A 17,910-nucleotide genomic window follows, 5' to 3' on the forward strand; every position below is an offset into this window, starting at 1 on the left:
GAGATGCCCAGAGGTTATTTAGCCAAAGTTAACAAGCTTTACTATATGGATGCTCATGTTTTAAAGTTTCCTTAGTATGGGTTAAGTGTAATGGGACACTTTACCCTAAGTGGTACCTGACCAGGTCCTTAGATTGTATATCAGTTCTGCATAACACTGGCCCACAGTTAGCACTCCATCCCCCACAAACTACTTCTGGAAGCATAGCATGAACTTGGGAGCACAACAAACTGTAATCAACATAACCTTTGCTTTTCATCAGGACAGTGTGGAGGAGGCATGCTGAAATTATCCAGGTGCCTGATTTAGGTCTTTGTATATTTTTAAGATTCCAGGCTGAATTAATTTCTTCAAAGTCTTTACAAAGCCCAGTGCTCATGTGAAAAGCTTCATCCATGCTCCACCTAGAAGAGTTCATTTTCCTTGCTTCTTTTCATTTCCTGGCTTGAATCCTTAATCAGAGCTAGAAGTAATTTTCACATTCTTGTGAGAGCTTATAAAATGATAAAAGAAAAATGTTAATCAAATGGCAAAATTCATAGGGGAAAATTAGTTTCAGAGATAAATTATTTCAATATGCCTGACTTTTATGGTGTTGCCAATGTAAATCTATGCAGTAGGTCACCCAAGTGGAATCAGTACCAGCTAGGCTTAAATTTCTGCCTTACACATTGTTTAAAACATGGATATTTAGTTACATAGTCCTCTGGGGTAACAGGGACCAAAGGAAAATTTTTTTCTTTGTTACAATACATACTAAGTAACCCTCAAAATGTGCCTTTGCTTCCATTGCTAAGATATACGTTGTGATATCGTTGTATATAGAGCTGCTATAATTTACTCTGTGGTCCATATCAGATATTTTTATCTTCAAAATCTCACGCTAATCTTTATGTGTAATGGCTTATTTTGACCACTTAGGCGATCTAACTTTAACATTGATTTGGATACATAAATGCAGTTGTGGCTGCATACATACCCAGGCTTATTCTCTTGGTAGAAAACTTTACCAGAAGATGCCAGAACAGACATTTGAATATTGAACCCTTGAAGAGCAGAGAGGTTGCAGTGCTGACACTGTGCAACCAAGGAACCCCTGTGCACATAACTCAGCATGCTCTTTTGGCTCCTTCAGTCTTCTCAGAACCAGAACGGCAGAATGGCCCATGATAATACTAACACCACCTACAGACACTCATATTTTACTGGTCTGCCACAAACCAAAAGTGGAAACATGATCAGGACTTTTATCTTAGAGCAAAAAAGTACGCTCCAGGAGAAAAATGGTTAAACCACCCTCAGTAGAGTTTCTCCTGAGAGAGGAAATATCTGTAAACATTCTTTTGAGAGAAGCTACAGCACAGTCCTCCAGCATCCCAGGGTGCTTTGCTCCTGCCCCTTCCCCTCCCTTTCCCCTGGGAGAGGCTCTAGTAATTTAGCCAAGCAGGGAGCAGGACATGTCTCCTTCACAATCCCAACACTGCACCACAGAGAAACACAGACTGATTCTGATCAGTCCAGGTCAGCTAATTAGGGCTGTCTTGTGCACTGCTGCCATTCTGTCTTCAGGAATACTGAAGGAGCCTGTAGAACAGGTATGTGCACAGAGGCCCCCTGGCTGTACAGCATGCAACATCAGCACTCAAGCTGTCTTCTCTTCAAGGGCTCAGCATTCAAATGTCTAGTCAAGTATCTTCAGGCAAGTTTTCTACCAGGAGAACAAACCTGGAAGAATTCTCCTAGACTATTTGAACTTGTATGCAGCATAAAGGTAAGATTGTACAAGAATGATGATAGGCTGAGACATGAGACTCTTTAGCCTGGAAATGTGTAGGCTCAGGGGTGATCTGATGGCCACCTATAAGTTTATCAAGGGTGACCACCAGGATCTGGGGGAACGTTTTTTCACCAGAGCGCCCCAAGGGATGACTAGGTCGAACGGTCACAAACTCCTGCAAGACCGTTTCAGGCTGGACATAAGGAAGAATTTCTTTACTGTCCGAGCCCCCAAGGTCTGGAACAGTCTGCCAGCGGAGGTGGTTCAAGCACCTACATTGAACACCTTCAAGAGTAAATTGGATGCTTATCTTGCTGGGATCCTATGACCCCAGCTGACTTCCTACCCTTTGGGCAGGGGGCTGGACTCGATGATCTCCCAAGGTCCCTTCCAGCCCTGATGTCTATGAAATCTATGAAATCTATGAATACCTGAAGTTCGCTATATATGAATTATATTAGATTTCAAAAGAGACTACTTGCTTTCTATTAAAAAAAGAAACTCCTACCTGTGGTGATGATTTGTGAAAGAAGAGGCCTCAGGAATGCAAGGAGACCCAAGGATGACCCTTCTCTTCCACTTATCTCAGGCAGAACAGGGAATGCTTCTGAGGACTGGAGCACCACGCTGCACTTCTGGAGCTAGTATTCAGTCAGGATTGGTGGTGGCAAAGCCAAGAGCAGCACTTCCAGATCTGGAGAGGAGGAGTCGGGGAGAGACCACAGCATAACAGCAAAAGAGATGCTAAAAAGCTCTCCTGCTGGCGTTTGCCTGAAGCCAACTACAGCAAAAGAGTGCACTGCACCAGACAAGGGTGATTGAAGGACCACCAGCTAGTCTGAGGACTGCTGACAGAGCACAGGGGGCAGGTTACTGGACAAGGTAGAAGCTCTGGATTGAAGCAGGTGCCTGGGAAGATGGGTGGTATGCAGCTCAGGATCATAAGTCTGCCACGAGTGGGGCAATTAAGCTGGCCAGAATGAGTTTTCTTTTTCAAACTGATTTTTCTCGTTTTGGGACTATAAGTAGATTGATAGGGGGGATCTATCCCAGATGAATGAAGAGACTTAAGTAGATCTTTCTATTTTGCTTCCCTTTTGCACTGTTCAAGAAGGGAATTGATTGGGAAAGGGGAAAATTCACCCTGAAGACAATGCATGCCTGTCAAATTGATTGTTGCCCATTTTGGGACTGTTAAAATGAATTATGTTGAGTTCACATTGGCACCCTGTCAGTTGATTCATGATAGGAGATGAACTGTAGTTGAACTGCTTGTCAAAATCTGGATTGCTGCACTGAGGGGCTTTGGTAAGGCCCAACAGAAGGGCCTGACAGATTCCAGGCAGCCCAGCTAGGCCTGTCATATGTGGCATAAGGAGTTGAACCCAAGAAAAGAGCACTGGATTTCATAGATTTCATAGACATTAGGGCTGGAAGGGACCCCGGGAGATCATCGAGTCCAGCCCCCTGCCCAAAGGGCAGGAAGTCAGCTGGGGTCGTAGGATCCCAGCAAGATAAGCATCCAATTTACTCTTGAAGGTGTTCAATGTAGGTGCTTGAACCACCTCCGCTGGCAGACTGTTCCAGACCTTGGGGTAAAAAAATTCTTCCTTATGTCCAGCCTGAAACGGTCTTGCAGGAGTTTGTGACCGTTCGACCTCGTCATCCCTTGGGGCGCTCTGGTGAACAGACATTCCCCCAGATCCTGGTGGTCACCCCTGATAAACTTATAGGTGGCCATCAGATCACCCCTGAACCTGCGCTTTTCCAGGCTAAAGAGTCCCATGGCTCTCAGCCTGTCATCGTAAGATCTGTTTTCCTGACCTCTGATCATGTGCGTGGCTCTCCTCTGGACTCTCTCAAGCTTCTCCACATCTTTTTTGAATTGTGGAGCCCAAAACTGGACGCAGTACTCCAGCTGCGGCCTCACCAAGGCCGAGTACAAGGGGAGAATGACCTCCCGGGATTTGCTCGAGAAGCATCTATGGATGCACGCCAGCATTTTGGTCGCTTTACTAGCCGCAGCATCGCATTGGAGGCTCATGTTCATCTTGTAGTCAATGATGACCCCCAAGTCTTTTTCTTCTGTAGTGCTAACCAACGTAGCACTGCCGAGCCTATAAGGGTGCTGCAGGTTTTTCCTCCCAAGGTGGAGAACCTTGCATTTTTCGGTGTTAAACACCATGAGGTTCTCGTCTGCCCATTTGCTGAGCTTGTCCAGGTCAGCCTGGATCACCCGCCTATCTTCTGGCGTGGATGCTTTGCCCCAAAGTTTGGTGTCATCGGCAAACTTGGCCAGTCCACTCCTAACTCCAATCATTAATGAAGATGTTGAACAGTATGGGTCCCAGGACAGAGCCTTGAGGGACCCCACTGGTTACAGGGCACCATGATGAGTGACTGCCATCAATCACAATGGATGATATTAAGGAAGTAGTAAGTGTAGGGTGTAGGGGAGGTGGAGCCTCACAAAGAAATTCCTCTGTCTGGCCCTGACTTACCAGCCAGCAGAACCATATCCCGAACTGAAGGAAGATCAAAGTTGTGCAAAGTGAGAAAATAACACCAGAGCACAGCTGGAGGATACTGTTGCCTCTTCCACATCCTGACATCATTCTTTGGGAAGACACTAGGCCAGAGGGGGCCTAGGTCTTACAACATCTACCCCTGACATGATTACTACAACTAAAATAGTTACTTGTTTTTCATTATTTATACTGTTTGTTTTCTGTTTACATTTTTGTAACCAGCAACAATGAATAACCTGGTCATTTTTCATTTTAAGTTCCTATATAGTAGCAGGATGAAGCTATGTGTTAATTAAAAGCAATGGAAGTAGGCAAACACATTTTTAAAAATCTTAAATTGAATATCTTAAATATCTTAATTGACACGTTGAAAAAGAAATCATTGGAACATTTTTATTTGTCTTCATGTTTTGTAAAAGCTTGTAACCCTGGAGCTTCCTACCTCAAGGTTTAGTTATGATTTGAAAGTATGAATTGGAGTAGCCACATGGCTATTCTAACTTAACCTGGCTGCAGCCAGTTGCAACACCCATCATGCTTCTTACCCATCATTCAGTGCTCCTTACCACAACCACACTTTTTTTCCCTCTCTCTGATGCATCATCTGTGTGATTTATGGTGGCATGGAACAACTTTACACTAACAGGAACAAAGATTCAGCTCTTTAACCCAATTGAAGTAAGGTTCTTTTAAATAAAAGGTTAAACATCTTTCATTAAACATAAATAGCTCTGCAGATCTAGATTTTCCATAGGACTGTATATTTTCATGCCTAAATGTGAACTAATTTTGAATGTTAAATCTTTATAATATGACAGGAAGCATTATTATATTTGTTAAACATTACTGTAGCATCAAGAATGCTATTTTGCTGGTACACTGATATCATCCCATAATTATTGTCTTCTGAAAAATGCCAATTATAAAGATAACATAACAATATATTCAAAATTACATGTATTTTTCCCCAAGAAAACAGAGATATGGAAATAGTCCTACTGAATTTGTTCTCAGCATATTCTCTTGCTTCTCTCTAGTTAAAACGCATGCATTGTTACAGTCACACTTTGTGAATTTGGTGAACTGGAATTAGAAACATCAAACAAAATTTGACATGAGTTTGAAGTAAGCATTCCTGTGATACCTTTTTTATCTAATAATAAGTAGTATTGTATATCCTATTAGGAGCGAAGAGAGTGCTATCTTCATTATATCTTATCTTATAATTCTATCCAAATATTTAGAGTTATAGTAAAACAAACTTTCAAGAGTTTCCCCTGCAATGAAAATACTCCATTATTTGGAAGCATCCTCTCTCTGGACAACTAAAATATAATTGAGTACTGAGCATGTATTTGCATATCTGAATACATTAGAGCATCTTATTTCTTTGAGTACTCCTTGTTTTAGTTTGCTTTTTCTTTTTACATAGCTCTATGCTGGCTACAGTGACCTAATGTGGCTTATTGATGAATGCCCAGGGAAGTTACTTTGCCACTTTCTAATAATTAAGTACAACAGTGGTTGGGTATCATAAGTTGACATGACAGATGCCTCTTCAGTTTTTAATGCCTTGGCACTCAGGGTTAAAGCCAAACACTGTGGGGGACCAATCCAGGAGTGAACTCCAGGTCCATAGCCTATGATGGTCTGAGTAGCAGCAAGGCAGCTGAATTTTATAAGAGATAGGACTCTTTTATAAGAGCCTACTCAGGTAGGCTCTGGAGCGGTGAGAGATGCGCGGGTGAAGCCCGCTGCGCCCCCACTCCCCAGACACCTCCTCAGCAGTCGCCGAGCCCCCTGCCGACGCCCAGCACAGCTGGAGGTAAGCGGGCTCGTGGTGGGAAGGGGTTAACTCCTCACTTGCTCGGAGGAGGCCGCTGCCTGGTGCTGGGCCGGGTCAAGCCCCCGCCCAGGCCCCTACTTGGCCCAGCCCCCCAGGGAGCCCCGCGACCGGAGCTGTGTGAACAGCCTGCGTAAACAGGTGCTTGAGTTAGCGCGGAGTTCATGCGGGGGAGGGTGTGGGAGGGCACGAGACCCTGCCTGCGACCCCCCCAGAGTAGTCAGCCCCAGCTGTAGCCAGCCTACCAGAGGCATGACACAGATGGGCATGCGCCGCACCCCGAGGGTCCCCTTGGGCTCTGCAGCCCCTCCACTGGGCACCTCAGAGACAGCCACCCAGACGGAGCCCATGGTTCCGGGCTCCACGCAGACGGAGCCCCTGGCTCTTGGCTGCGGGGGCTGCCTGTCCCTTTTTCAGGCTCTGGGGCCTGGGAGCATGGCCCCCACCCCTTGCGGGGTCTGCTCCCTACTGGGGTCTCTGGCGCGCCAGCTGGAGGAGCTCCAGGCCACAGTCCAGAGACTGCGTGCCATCAGGGACTGCGAGCAGGAGATAGACTCCTACTGCCAGGCCCTTCTCCCCCGGGAGCCACAGGGGAGAGCTCTGTCTCCCTCCGCGACTAAGGAGGACTCTGGAACCTCCCGCTCTGCCCAGTCAGGGTCATGGACCAAGGTGGTCAAGGGCCCCAAGGCCCGCCGCACCAAGGCCCCTGCCCCGCCGGAGCTTAGGAACAGGTTTGCACCTCTTGCAGTCCCAGCAGAGCCCACGCAGTTGCTGGCTCCCGCAGGCAACCCAGGCTCGACCGCAGCTACTGGCCCCGCTCTCCCCAAGACAAAGCGTAAGGTGTTTGTTGTGGGAGACTCCATCCTGCGGGGCACTGAGGGGGCAATCTGCCACCCCGACCCCTTAGCCCGGGAAGTCTGCTGCTTCCTGGGGGCCCGCATCTGAGACATTGCAGAGCGGATCCCGCAGCTCCTCCGGCCTACAGACCACTACCCCATGCTCCTGATTCATGTGGGCACCAATGACACGGCTCGGAGCACCCCCAGCCAGGTCATGAGGCGCTACAGGGAGTTGGGAGTGGGGCTTAGGGGTCTGGGAGCTCAGGTGGTGTTTTCATCGATCCTCCCAGTCTCGGGCTATGGGCTGAGGAGGGAGAGGAGGATCCATGCGGTGAACCAAAGACTGAGGCGCTGGTGTTATCGGGAAGGCTTTGGCTTCCATGACCACAGCCCGCTCTTTGGAGAGAGAGGCAGCAAGCTGCTGGGAAGAGATGGCCTCCACCTCTCTCCCCTGGGGAGGAGGCTCTTCTCAGCCAGGCTGGCTGACTTGCTCCACCGGGATTTAAACTAAGCCTGCTGGGGGATGGGGGGACTACTGCCCCTGCTGGCCCGCTGAACAGCCCTTGCAAGGCCAGCGGACCAAGGCACTTAAAGGGGCACTTAAGGGAGCCCACCCCTGCCCCAGCCCTGGCACAATCTGTGGGCAAGGCAAGAGCCCCCAAGGGCACACTTGCCTGCCTGTACACTAATGCCAGGAGCCTGGGCAACAAGCAGGATGAGCTCGTCCTCCTGCTCAGTGCAAAGAAATATGATGTCATTGTGATAATGGAGACCTGGTGGGACTCCACCCATGACTGGACCACGGGTATAGAGGGCTATACCCTGTACAGGAGGGATCGTGTTGACAAAAGGGGCGGGGGTGTAGCTCTCTATGTGAAGGAAAGCTACATGTCCCTGCAAGCTGATGTTGGTGACCAGCATGGACAGCTAGAGACCCTCTGGGTTAAAATTCGTGGGGAATTCGGCACAGGGGACACAACGGTGGGAGTCTACTACAGACCTCCCACTCAAAGTCCCGAGCTTGACCAGGAGTTCGCCCGGGAACTGACTGAGGCCGCTTGCTCCAGGACCTTGGTTGTCATGGGTGACTTCAATTACACGGACATATCATGGGAAGATCACTCAGCTAAATCTGAGCGGGCACAAAGCTTTCTCTCGTGTGTGGATGACCTCTACCTGACTCAGGAAGTCTATGGGCCAACGAGAGGCAAAGCACTGCTTGACCTGGTACTGGCTACGGGGGATGACCTAATCGGCGACCTAGTGATTGATGGGAAGTTGGGTGACAGCGACCATGAGGTGATCACCTTCACCATCCGCCATAAAGCTGGCAAGTCAGTCAGCAACACAGAAGTCCTTGACTTCAGAAAAGCCGACTTTGACAAGCTGAAGAGGCTAGTCAGTCAGGCCCTCAGGGACCATGACCACAGGGAGTTGGGAGTTCAAGAAGAGTGGTTGCTTCTCAAGGAAGCAATCCTCAGTGCACAAGCTAAATCTATTCCAACACGGAGGAAAGGCAGCAAGAAGGTACAGCAGCCCCCCTGGCTCTCCAGAGACCTAGCGGACCTACTGTGGCTAAAAAGGAAAGCCTACAAAGGATGGAGGATGGGATTCACCTCCAAGGAGGATTACTCCGCGCTGGTCCGGTCCTGCAGGGACGAAACCAGGAAAGCCAAGGCTGCAACTGAATTCCAACTAGCTTCAAGCATCAAGGACAACAAAAAGTCCTTTTTCAGATATGTGGGGAGCCGGAGGAAAAGCAAGGGCAATGTTGGACCCCTGCTAAACCAGATGGGGCAACTGACAACTGACGCCCAGGAAAAAGCCAACCTATTAAATAGGTACTTTGTGTCAGTCTTTCATCAGTCACACGGGATGCCCATGCCTGCTATGGGACAGGGAAATCTGGGTGAGGGGGATCCCCTACCCTCCATCAATAATGACCTCATGAAGGAACACCTTGAGAAGCTGGATACCTTCAAGTCAGCTGGCCCTGACAACCTGCACCCCAGGGTACTCAAGGAGCTGGCGAGCGTCATAGCCCAGCCCCTGGCACGGATCTTTAAAAACTCTTGGTGCTCTGGTGTAGTGCCCGAAGACTGGAAGAAGACCAATGTGGTGCCAATCTTCAAGAAAGGGAGGAGAGTGGATCCGGCTCACTACAGGCCCATTAGCCTGACTTCTATCCTGGGGAAGATCTTAGAAAAGTTTATTAAGGAGGCCATCCTTGATGGACTGGCCCAGGCTAACATTCTAAGGGATAGCCAGCATGGGTTTGTTGCGGGTAGGTCTTGTTTGACCAATCTCATTTCCTTCTATGACCAGGTGACCTATCACCTGGACAAGGGAGAAGAGATTGATGTCATATATCTTGACTTCAAAAAAGCTTTTGATCTGGTATCCCATGATCACCTCTTGGCCAAACTGCCCAGTTGTGGCCTTGGCTCCACCACGATCCGCTGGCTGGGAAATTGGCTTCGTGGTCGGACCCAGAGGGTTGTGATTGATGGCAGTCACTCATCGTGGTGTCCTGTGACCAGTGGGGGTCCCTCAAGGCTCTGTCCTGGGACCCATCCTGTTCAACATCTCCATTAACGATGTGGACATTGGAATCAGGAGTGGACTGGCCAAGTTCGCCGATGACACCAAACTTTGGGGCAAAGCATCCACGCCAGAAGATAGGCGGGTGATCCAGGCTGACCTGGACAAGCTCAGCAAATGGGCAGATGAGAACCTCATGGTGTTTAACACCGAAAAATGCAAGGTTCTCCACCTTGGGAGGAAAAACCTGCAGCACCCTTATGGGCTCGGCAGTGCTACGTTGGTTAGCACTACAGAAGAAAAAGACTTGGGGGTCATCATTGACCACAAGATGAACATGAGCCTCCAATGCGATGCTGCGGCTAGTAGAGCGACCAAAATGCTGGCGTGCATCCATAGATGCTTCTCGAGCAAATCCCGGGAGGTCATTCTCCCCTTGTACTCGGCCTTGGTGAGGCCGCAGCTGGAGTACTGCGTCCAGTTTTGGGCTCCACAATTCAAAAAGGATGTGGAGAAGCTTGAGAGAGTCCAGAGGAGAGCCACGCGCATGATCAGAGGTCAGGAAAACAGATCTTACGATGACAGGCTGAGAGCCATGGGACTCTTTAGCCTGGAAAAGCGCAGGTTCAGGGGTGATCTGATGGCCACCTACAGGTTTATCAGGGGTGACCACCAGGATCTGGGGGAACATCTGTTCACCAGAGCGCCCCATGGGATGACGAGGTCGAACAGTCACAAACTCCTGCAAGACCGTTTCAGGCTGGACATAAGGAAGAATTTCTTTACTGTCCGAGCCCCCAAGGTCTGGAACAGTCTGCCAGCGGAGGTGGTTCAAGCACCTACATTGAACACCTTCAAGAGTAAATTGGATGCTTATCTTGCTGGGATCCCATGACCCCAGCTGACTTCCTGCCCTTTGGGCAGGGGGCTGGACTCGATGATCTCCCGAGGTCCCTTCCAGCCCTAATGTCTATGAAATCTATGAAATCTAGTCTAGTACAGTCTATTTATAATCAAGAATTCCTCCAATTTTTTAATGGCTCAAAGGAGAGAGAAATATTCTTCATCCCTGTGGCCATAAATGCTCCTTTTGAAAAATAACTTATTGTATTTCAGAATGACCAGTGCATGTGCTGGGTTTAGAAGCCAAGAGTTCCTAAAAACCAGTTATCCAGGAATTAGATAAGCTTTCAAAGATTCAAACAAGAAGAAAAATGTTACAAGTGTCCCAGATTTCCGGGGGTCTATGACAGTGAGAGAGAGATGCACCGGGTGCTGTAAATTAGTGTTGAATTTCACTGGCAAATTTTGAAGGCTGATTGGTTGATGTGTTGTTAATGATTTATAATTAAGGTTTAAAATACACCTCACTGGAGGCCTGTTGAGAGAAAGCAGTTCTACATAAATGTGTTCAATCAGCTCTACAGCTCATTTAGCTTCTGTCTGTGGTGAGAAAATTACTGAGTCACTCTATAATTGATTTTCTTATACCCATCTCCCCAGTTCACTCTGGTGCTTAAAGATTAAATGAGAATTTGTGTTGGAAGGGTTTCAATTCCAGGTAAAATGGCTGTGAAAAAACCTTGAGGGTAACTAAATAAGTAAAGGACAACTGAGAATATGTGGCGAACTCTTTAAAGCTAGGTACAGACATTACGCTTATTGCATCATAAGTGCTCAGAAAGTGCTCTACACCCTCAACTGAACAGACATTCACTGTACATAGTCCACTTTAAAAATGGTGGATCCCAGTCTAAGATAGACCAGGATGGATGTAGACTGAAGCACTTTAGGTGAAAGCTCTCTATTGAATGTCTCACAGAGAGGAGACAGAAAAGACTCTGTCTCCTCCCTGTATGGTCAGGTAGGGGGGAGGGAGAACAGACCCCCCTTGCTGTTCCCCCTCTCCCCTGGTGTGTGGGCCCCCCCAGCTTGCTGGTTCAGATCTTGTGGGGCCTGGGCCTGTATGGCAGGAGGGCTCCATTCCCCCACTCCCATCCAGGCCTCCTGATAGCTTTTGATTTTCCCTGTGTGGGGGGGGTGGTGGTGGGGAAACAGAGCCCCCCTGCTTGAACAGACTTGTCCCACCCCTGCAAGACCCAAGCCAGCAAAAGGGGGGGGGGCATGTAGTGGGGGGGAACTCCATTTCCCCTCTTCTCTCCGTCTAGCTACACCCATGGCTGATAGCCACCAGCTGGTGGGGATGGGCAGGGCTGGGGAGTGGGGCTGTGCTGGCCAATCAGGGATGGCTGGCTGCTCAGCTGGGCTCATTATCCTTCGGCAGGCTCCTGGGAGGTGTGTGGGGGCATGTTTAGCTTGCTGACCTCAGCCAGTGCAGGCAGGCTTCGAGCCCTTCCCACTGAAGGGCGAACATCTTTTCTGTTTGCTTCCAACTTAAGAAAAGTGCAGTACTTAGAGCACTTCTACCTCAGGCTTTTGGAACATTTGTACTTAGCTTGAGAAGATGTGCTGGACATTTTGAGAAAGTGCCAGCTTCTTCAGGAATGAGAGAAAGACCCAACACCTGCACAGGGGAGAAAGATAGTTGAGCGTTTACTTTCACTGAGGTACCATTTGGGACCAGCTGGTCTTGGTGCTCCACCAGACCAGGACATCATTTTTTGTGTGCTTTTTTAATGTCTGTGGGCATGTCTACATGAGACACTTACTATGCATTAACACTGCACAGTACTGTGGTGGTCAAAAACCGGGCTAATAGCCTACTGCACAGTGTTATTAGGCTAATGTGCAGTCAGCATCACAAAAAAACCATGTGCTGGTGCTACTGCACAGTAACTCTAGTTACTGCGCATTTAGTTAGTACTTTATTAAGCAAGTACTGAACTAAATGCATATTATTTAGGCATTACATTGAGGCATATTAATGAATATGTAGATGTACCCAGTGGAACCTTAGTGCATAGATTTTTACACCCCCTGGATCAATATTTGTTCCTACATGGTTTCTTTTTTCCCTAATGGGTAATTTTTTTTTCTTCATCTCTCATCATCTTGTCTGAACTTAAGCCTGATGATATCATTTGCCTTGTCCACTATGGTGCATTTGTGAATATTTACATATGTTTGTCAATTCATTGACAGATCCTTACAGAGCACAGAACTGTTCTGAATGGCTTGTCCATATTGATTTTGTTTATAAGCTGCTTCAAAACAAACTGCCTTTGCAAACTCCAAAACAAACTTCTTATCAAGCTCCAATGATCTGTTTGGGTGAGGAAAAGCAACCATTTCACTCTACTTATTTTTCTATATTCACTTGCTACTTATTCTTCCCTCTTTTGTGTTCTGCCATCTCTGGAGTGAGATCTGACATTGCCTTGTGTCTGCTGAACACAAAAAGTCATGTAGGTAATGTAGAGATAAGTGCTAAACGTGAGTTTTTTTCAGCATTACATCTGGGTTTACCTTTCTAGGTGCCTATTAACATGGTACCTTGCTGACTTCTTATGCAGTGGATAAAATTATTTTTTTACTCCTGTTTGCTAACATTTGCTAAGTAGAGCAAGACTTCTGCCAGAGTTCAGCCTGTTTTTCTGATCTCTAAAGATATCATAATGTTCATATGACATTCAAGGAAGCCAAGTGGCTCTGCTCCAGAGATGACTTGAATTCCATAATTATAAAATAGTTCTTATTGTTTTGTGATAACTATGAGGCAGGCATATGAATCCAATTCTGCACTTGTGTTTGGAGAAGCTGCTCCATGTGTTAATGACCAGGGAATTAGGTTTTCCTTAATAAAAAAATTGCAAATTCTCTGATAAACCCCCCAAAATCTATGATTAAAATGACAGCCCCCCACAGCTCTCCCAGCCTTACTGGTGCTCCTCACTCCCTCTCACAGCCCTGCTGGTGCCCCCTGCCCCCGACCCCCACAACAGGCCCTAGAACTGCTGGTATCCCTTTCCCCCCACCCACAGCTTCTGCTCCCCCCAGTCCTGCTGGAAGGGGCTTCCAGCTGCCAGGGCTATAGGGCCAGGGAACTGGATCCACAGCCCCCTGCCCCGGCTGCTGCAGTGAAGCAGAGCCCAGCTCCCCCACTCTGCTGCCTGCTGTATGCTTGCTGCGGGCTGGAGGGGGTGCAGATTTCTGGGTGGGCAGTAGGACCCATGCCCCCCACATCTATGTATGGGGCAGGGGTGGGTGCAGGCTGCCCACTTCAGGCTCATGCTTTCCGCCCTGATGACCTCCCCCCAGGGCCTCCGCAGCCTGGTGTGTGCAACCTGGCACTGCAAAGAACAGCAGAGCAGTGCAGGAAACTAACTGCCTGCTGCTACAAGCTCCATGCTGCCCTAGTGAGGCATCCTCTGCCTGCATGGCTGCAGTGGCAGTGGCAGTACAGGGGCTGCTCACAGGGGCCAAGGTAGCACGGAGCTTGAAGTGGTAGGCAGATTCCTGCTTGGCTCTGCTGTTCCCTGCAGCATCAGTCACATATGCTGGGATGCAGAAGTCCCTGGGGAGCACAGCAGGGCAGGACGCATGAGCCTGAAGTGGGCAGTGTGCAGCCCCCACCCTGCACACATATCTGAGGTTCCCCCCTGCCCCGCAGGAGTACGTGCAACAGTTGGGAGCAACCCCCCTGCCCAAGCCCACAGGAGGCAGCCTGCCTCACCCCCACCTTGTGCACAGACAGATCTGGGAAGCATGGGTCCCCCCATCCCCTGAGAGTGCGGAGCCAGCCCCCACCCACCCTCCACTCGCAGCCCCATCCTGCTTCCTGCTGGGGCCCAGCTAATGCAAATTGCGGCCCTGAGCCCCAAGCCCTGCCCAACTCCTTCCCTTCCCCCTGCCCCCCTCCACTTACTCGCATGAGCTGCTCTCCAGGCTGCTTGGTGGCCATGTGCATGTACATACACATGGCTCCCCCTGCCTGACCGCCCTCCTCCTGTTTCCTCCCAGCCAGCCTGCAGAGAGCTCATGCAAAACTGCAAAATCCACAGGTTTCTCCACTAAATGAAAAATCAGTGCTGGCCTCTGGTAAAAGGTAAAACCCACGGTTTACTCTGTTTCTCTGTGGAAAACCGAAACCCTAGATCCCTGGTTATGACTCTGTCAAAATAGGGAGAGTGCTATGTTTATATGTATATGGGCTTGGGGGATGGTTACATTTAATTGAACCATCTCCTGCTAAGCTATATCCATTGGGACTTACTTGTAGCTCTGCTGAAAGCAAAAGTGATATCCTACAATGTCTTTACAGGAGGACTCTGTCAACGGTGGCTGGAAGACAGAAGAGGCATGAATTTTCCATGTATATTTTGGAGCATCCTGGAGACTTCTTACTACAGGGGTGGATTGCCATGAAACTGAGAGTGCAATTCTAGATTTTTTGTGTGCGTTTCCCTCTCTGTAGGTTTCTTGGTGGGAGAAAGCAATTTGGCCAATAGTAAAAGTATTAGAAACAATTGCAGACATTAATATTAATAAGTGCTCATTTGCCAAGAGTTACTAGTTTTGAACTTTGAAATTTTTTGGCACACTACAAATTTATTTCTTTTGTAAACTCCCATTTCACCAATTTTTCAAGCAGCTCAGGTCATTGTCTTTTTGTAGTGGTACCCAATATATTATCTATTTTTACAGTTAAAAACTTTGGTCTCTCCAATACTTTTGTGTCGTAATTTGTGGCAAATGCTCAATTTTTAATATTGACAGGACAGCTTCAGTTTTCACCAGTATATAACTCACATCACTTTATATATAGAGAGGTTGCTGTCAGAGGACTCAATAGAACAAAGAACTGAAACATTCACTATTGCTAGCAGCTGTGTCAGTACAGAAAATGAGTTATATTTATTAGCTGGTCTTGTTTCCTAAAGCTTCAGTCACTTTTTTACACCCCAAATATACAAATATTTGTTATAGGGATCTATTTTGTAGTTGTGTTGGACTGAGAAAAGAGAGATACACAAAGCTCTGGGGTCAGAGTCGATATCTTTTATTAGATCAACTAAATGGTAGCAAAAAAAATTTCTTTCTTTGCAAGCTTTTGAGCACATACACCTTTCATCAGACTGAGGAAAATTCATAGACTGTAAAAGTCCTCGTAGGTAGAAAATAGTAAAACATAAACATCATTGCTGAACAAGAAAGATTTTTTTCACCTCTGATACTGGTCACCTCCAGGTAAGAAGACAGACTAATCTGCACATTGCAGAGCAACACTCTCACAAAAGGACTCCCAGATTCTCAGGGCAATACACTTCCAGCCTCTACCTCCCCTGTATAAAATGGAGTTTATTTTCTACCTAGGAGGACTTTTACAATCTCTGAATTCTGCTCAGCCTGATGAAGAGTGTATGTGCCAGAAAGCTTGCAAAGAAAGGACTTTTTTTGCTGCTATTTAGTTAGTCTAAGAACTTTGTGTATCTGTAATTTTTTGTCATGTACATTTCCAGTCAAGAATATGCTTTGAGTGGTATGAGCAGTGGTGCTCAATTGTCCAACCCTGTGAGCTAGATGACTGGTGTGGAGCTGGTCTGTGGGCTTGATCCCATGCACAGGGTCAGTCCTGATGCCTTATTTGGTAGGGAGAGTCTGCTGCCACATTTTCAGATCTATGGGGAGCTTCGTAGGCTGGATAACATGACTTCATGGGCTGGATCTGTCCCATGGGGACCACTGGTATGGAACACTCTGTGACTTGGAGGAGGCATCTGAATAATTGATTATGCTTTCGGTGCAGAGGCTCAGACAGACATAAAACGTAGTTCCTCCTGAGAAGGGATCAGTCAGAGCAGTAGAGAAAACCTTCTCTAAATTAAAACAAGGAACGTCTCTGCATTCCCAGTCTCTAGAGAATGAGACAGGACTGCCTCTTGTTAGCACAATGCAAAAAGATAGAGTTTTTTCAGTTCATCACTGAATCATGTTGTTCATTCCACAGAGTGTGATTATAATGAAAACAGGTTATGCATTCATCAATTCCACCTCTAATTGCTTCTCATTTATGTTGTAGCTTGCTTCTAAGTAGGTGAAAAACATGTAGTTTCCTTCCTAGCATATGTTCACCAAACATGCCAAGCTCAGGATTTTTAGATGTGTTCCTTTTTAATTTGGTAGATGAATATAAATCCTAAACATCTATTTCTTGACTTTAGGATGGTTATTACAGTAATGAATCTAAAACTCTGGTGTGCTGAATATTTTTTTAGAAACAAATTTCTACACATTTCCTTTGAAATGTGGACTTGGACAGATTTGTTTTTCTCCTTATATCCCTTCTTAGGTAGATTTTTAACTAAACATCCACAAAAATGTAGCCGATACAATAGGGCCATCAATATTTTTCTATTATTAATTTATTTTGGTATGTAATATAGTATAAACAAATTCAGTACTATACAAGCGCAAGGGCCGGGCGCAGACAAAAGTACATTTTTGAGTGATCTGGACCCAGAAAGCACTCTATAGCATTGGCAACATATAGGGGGTGTACATGCACCCCCTGAGATTGGCCGTACACCCTCTGGAAATGCTAGCTGCAAAACCAGAAGTGCTGGCAGAAGTGCACTTATGGTTTCACCGCTGGTTTCGGGCTTGGTGATTGGCAGCTGGGGGTCCCCCCTTCCCTGGTTGGTGATTTGGTGCCCCCCCCACACACCAGTCGCCCATGCTGTATAGGCATGTCATGACACACGTGCATGGCTGCAGAGTGCTTTTAAAATGGCTGATCCTGCAAAAAAATAATCTTGGTTAAATCAGGTGTTACATTAAAGGACTCAAAAGCAGAGCACCTTAGGGAACTTGTGTTCCCTCCAAGGTTAATTTTTTGCATGTGGGGCAGGGCTGGATAGAGGGGTGGTTCTGCAGCCTCCTGGGAGGTTGCTGGCGCACCTCCACCCATTGGCCTGGGCTGGTGCTGGCTGCCTCTACCCCCCACACCTCCAAATCAAACAGGCAAAGATCTGCTGTGTTGAGGGGGTTCTTCAATTCACAGCACTTTATGTAAAGCCCTGTGAGTTACAGTGGGACTCTAACAGCTAATATTTACTCTTTTATCTATGCCAATTTAGCACTCAGGAAATGTTGTTCATGCTCTAGCTACAGCAGAAGAAATAGAAGTTCAGGCTTCTCCAGAGTAATGCATCTCCAATTTGATCTGGAATAAACACTGCCATAGGAAAAGTCTATGTGAAACCCATTCTGTCCTCCCCAGTCTTTGCTGAGACTTCTAACCACTATATGAAATTAATGTTACTTGTGCTGATGTGATGAGTTGTATTGTGATATATTTGTGTTAACTGTAGTCATATTGTTATAAGGTTGTGTTTTTCAGTCTACTTTAGCCTGTGAGCAAAGAATGAAGGATTAAGTGTCAGGGCTAGCTAGGTGCAGGACAGAAGAAGCAAGATGAACCTT

The sequence above is a fragment of the Crocodylus siamensis genome, chromosome 1 (assembly GCF_052110815.1).
Source record: "Crocodylus siamensis isolate JL-2025a chromosome 1, ASM5211081v1, whole genome shotgun sequence".
NCBI lineage: Eukaryota > Metazoa > Chordata > Crocodylia > Crocodylidae > Crocodylus > Crocodylus siamensis.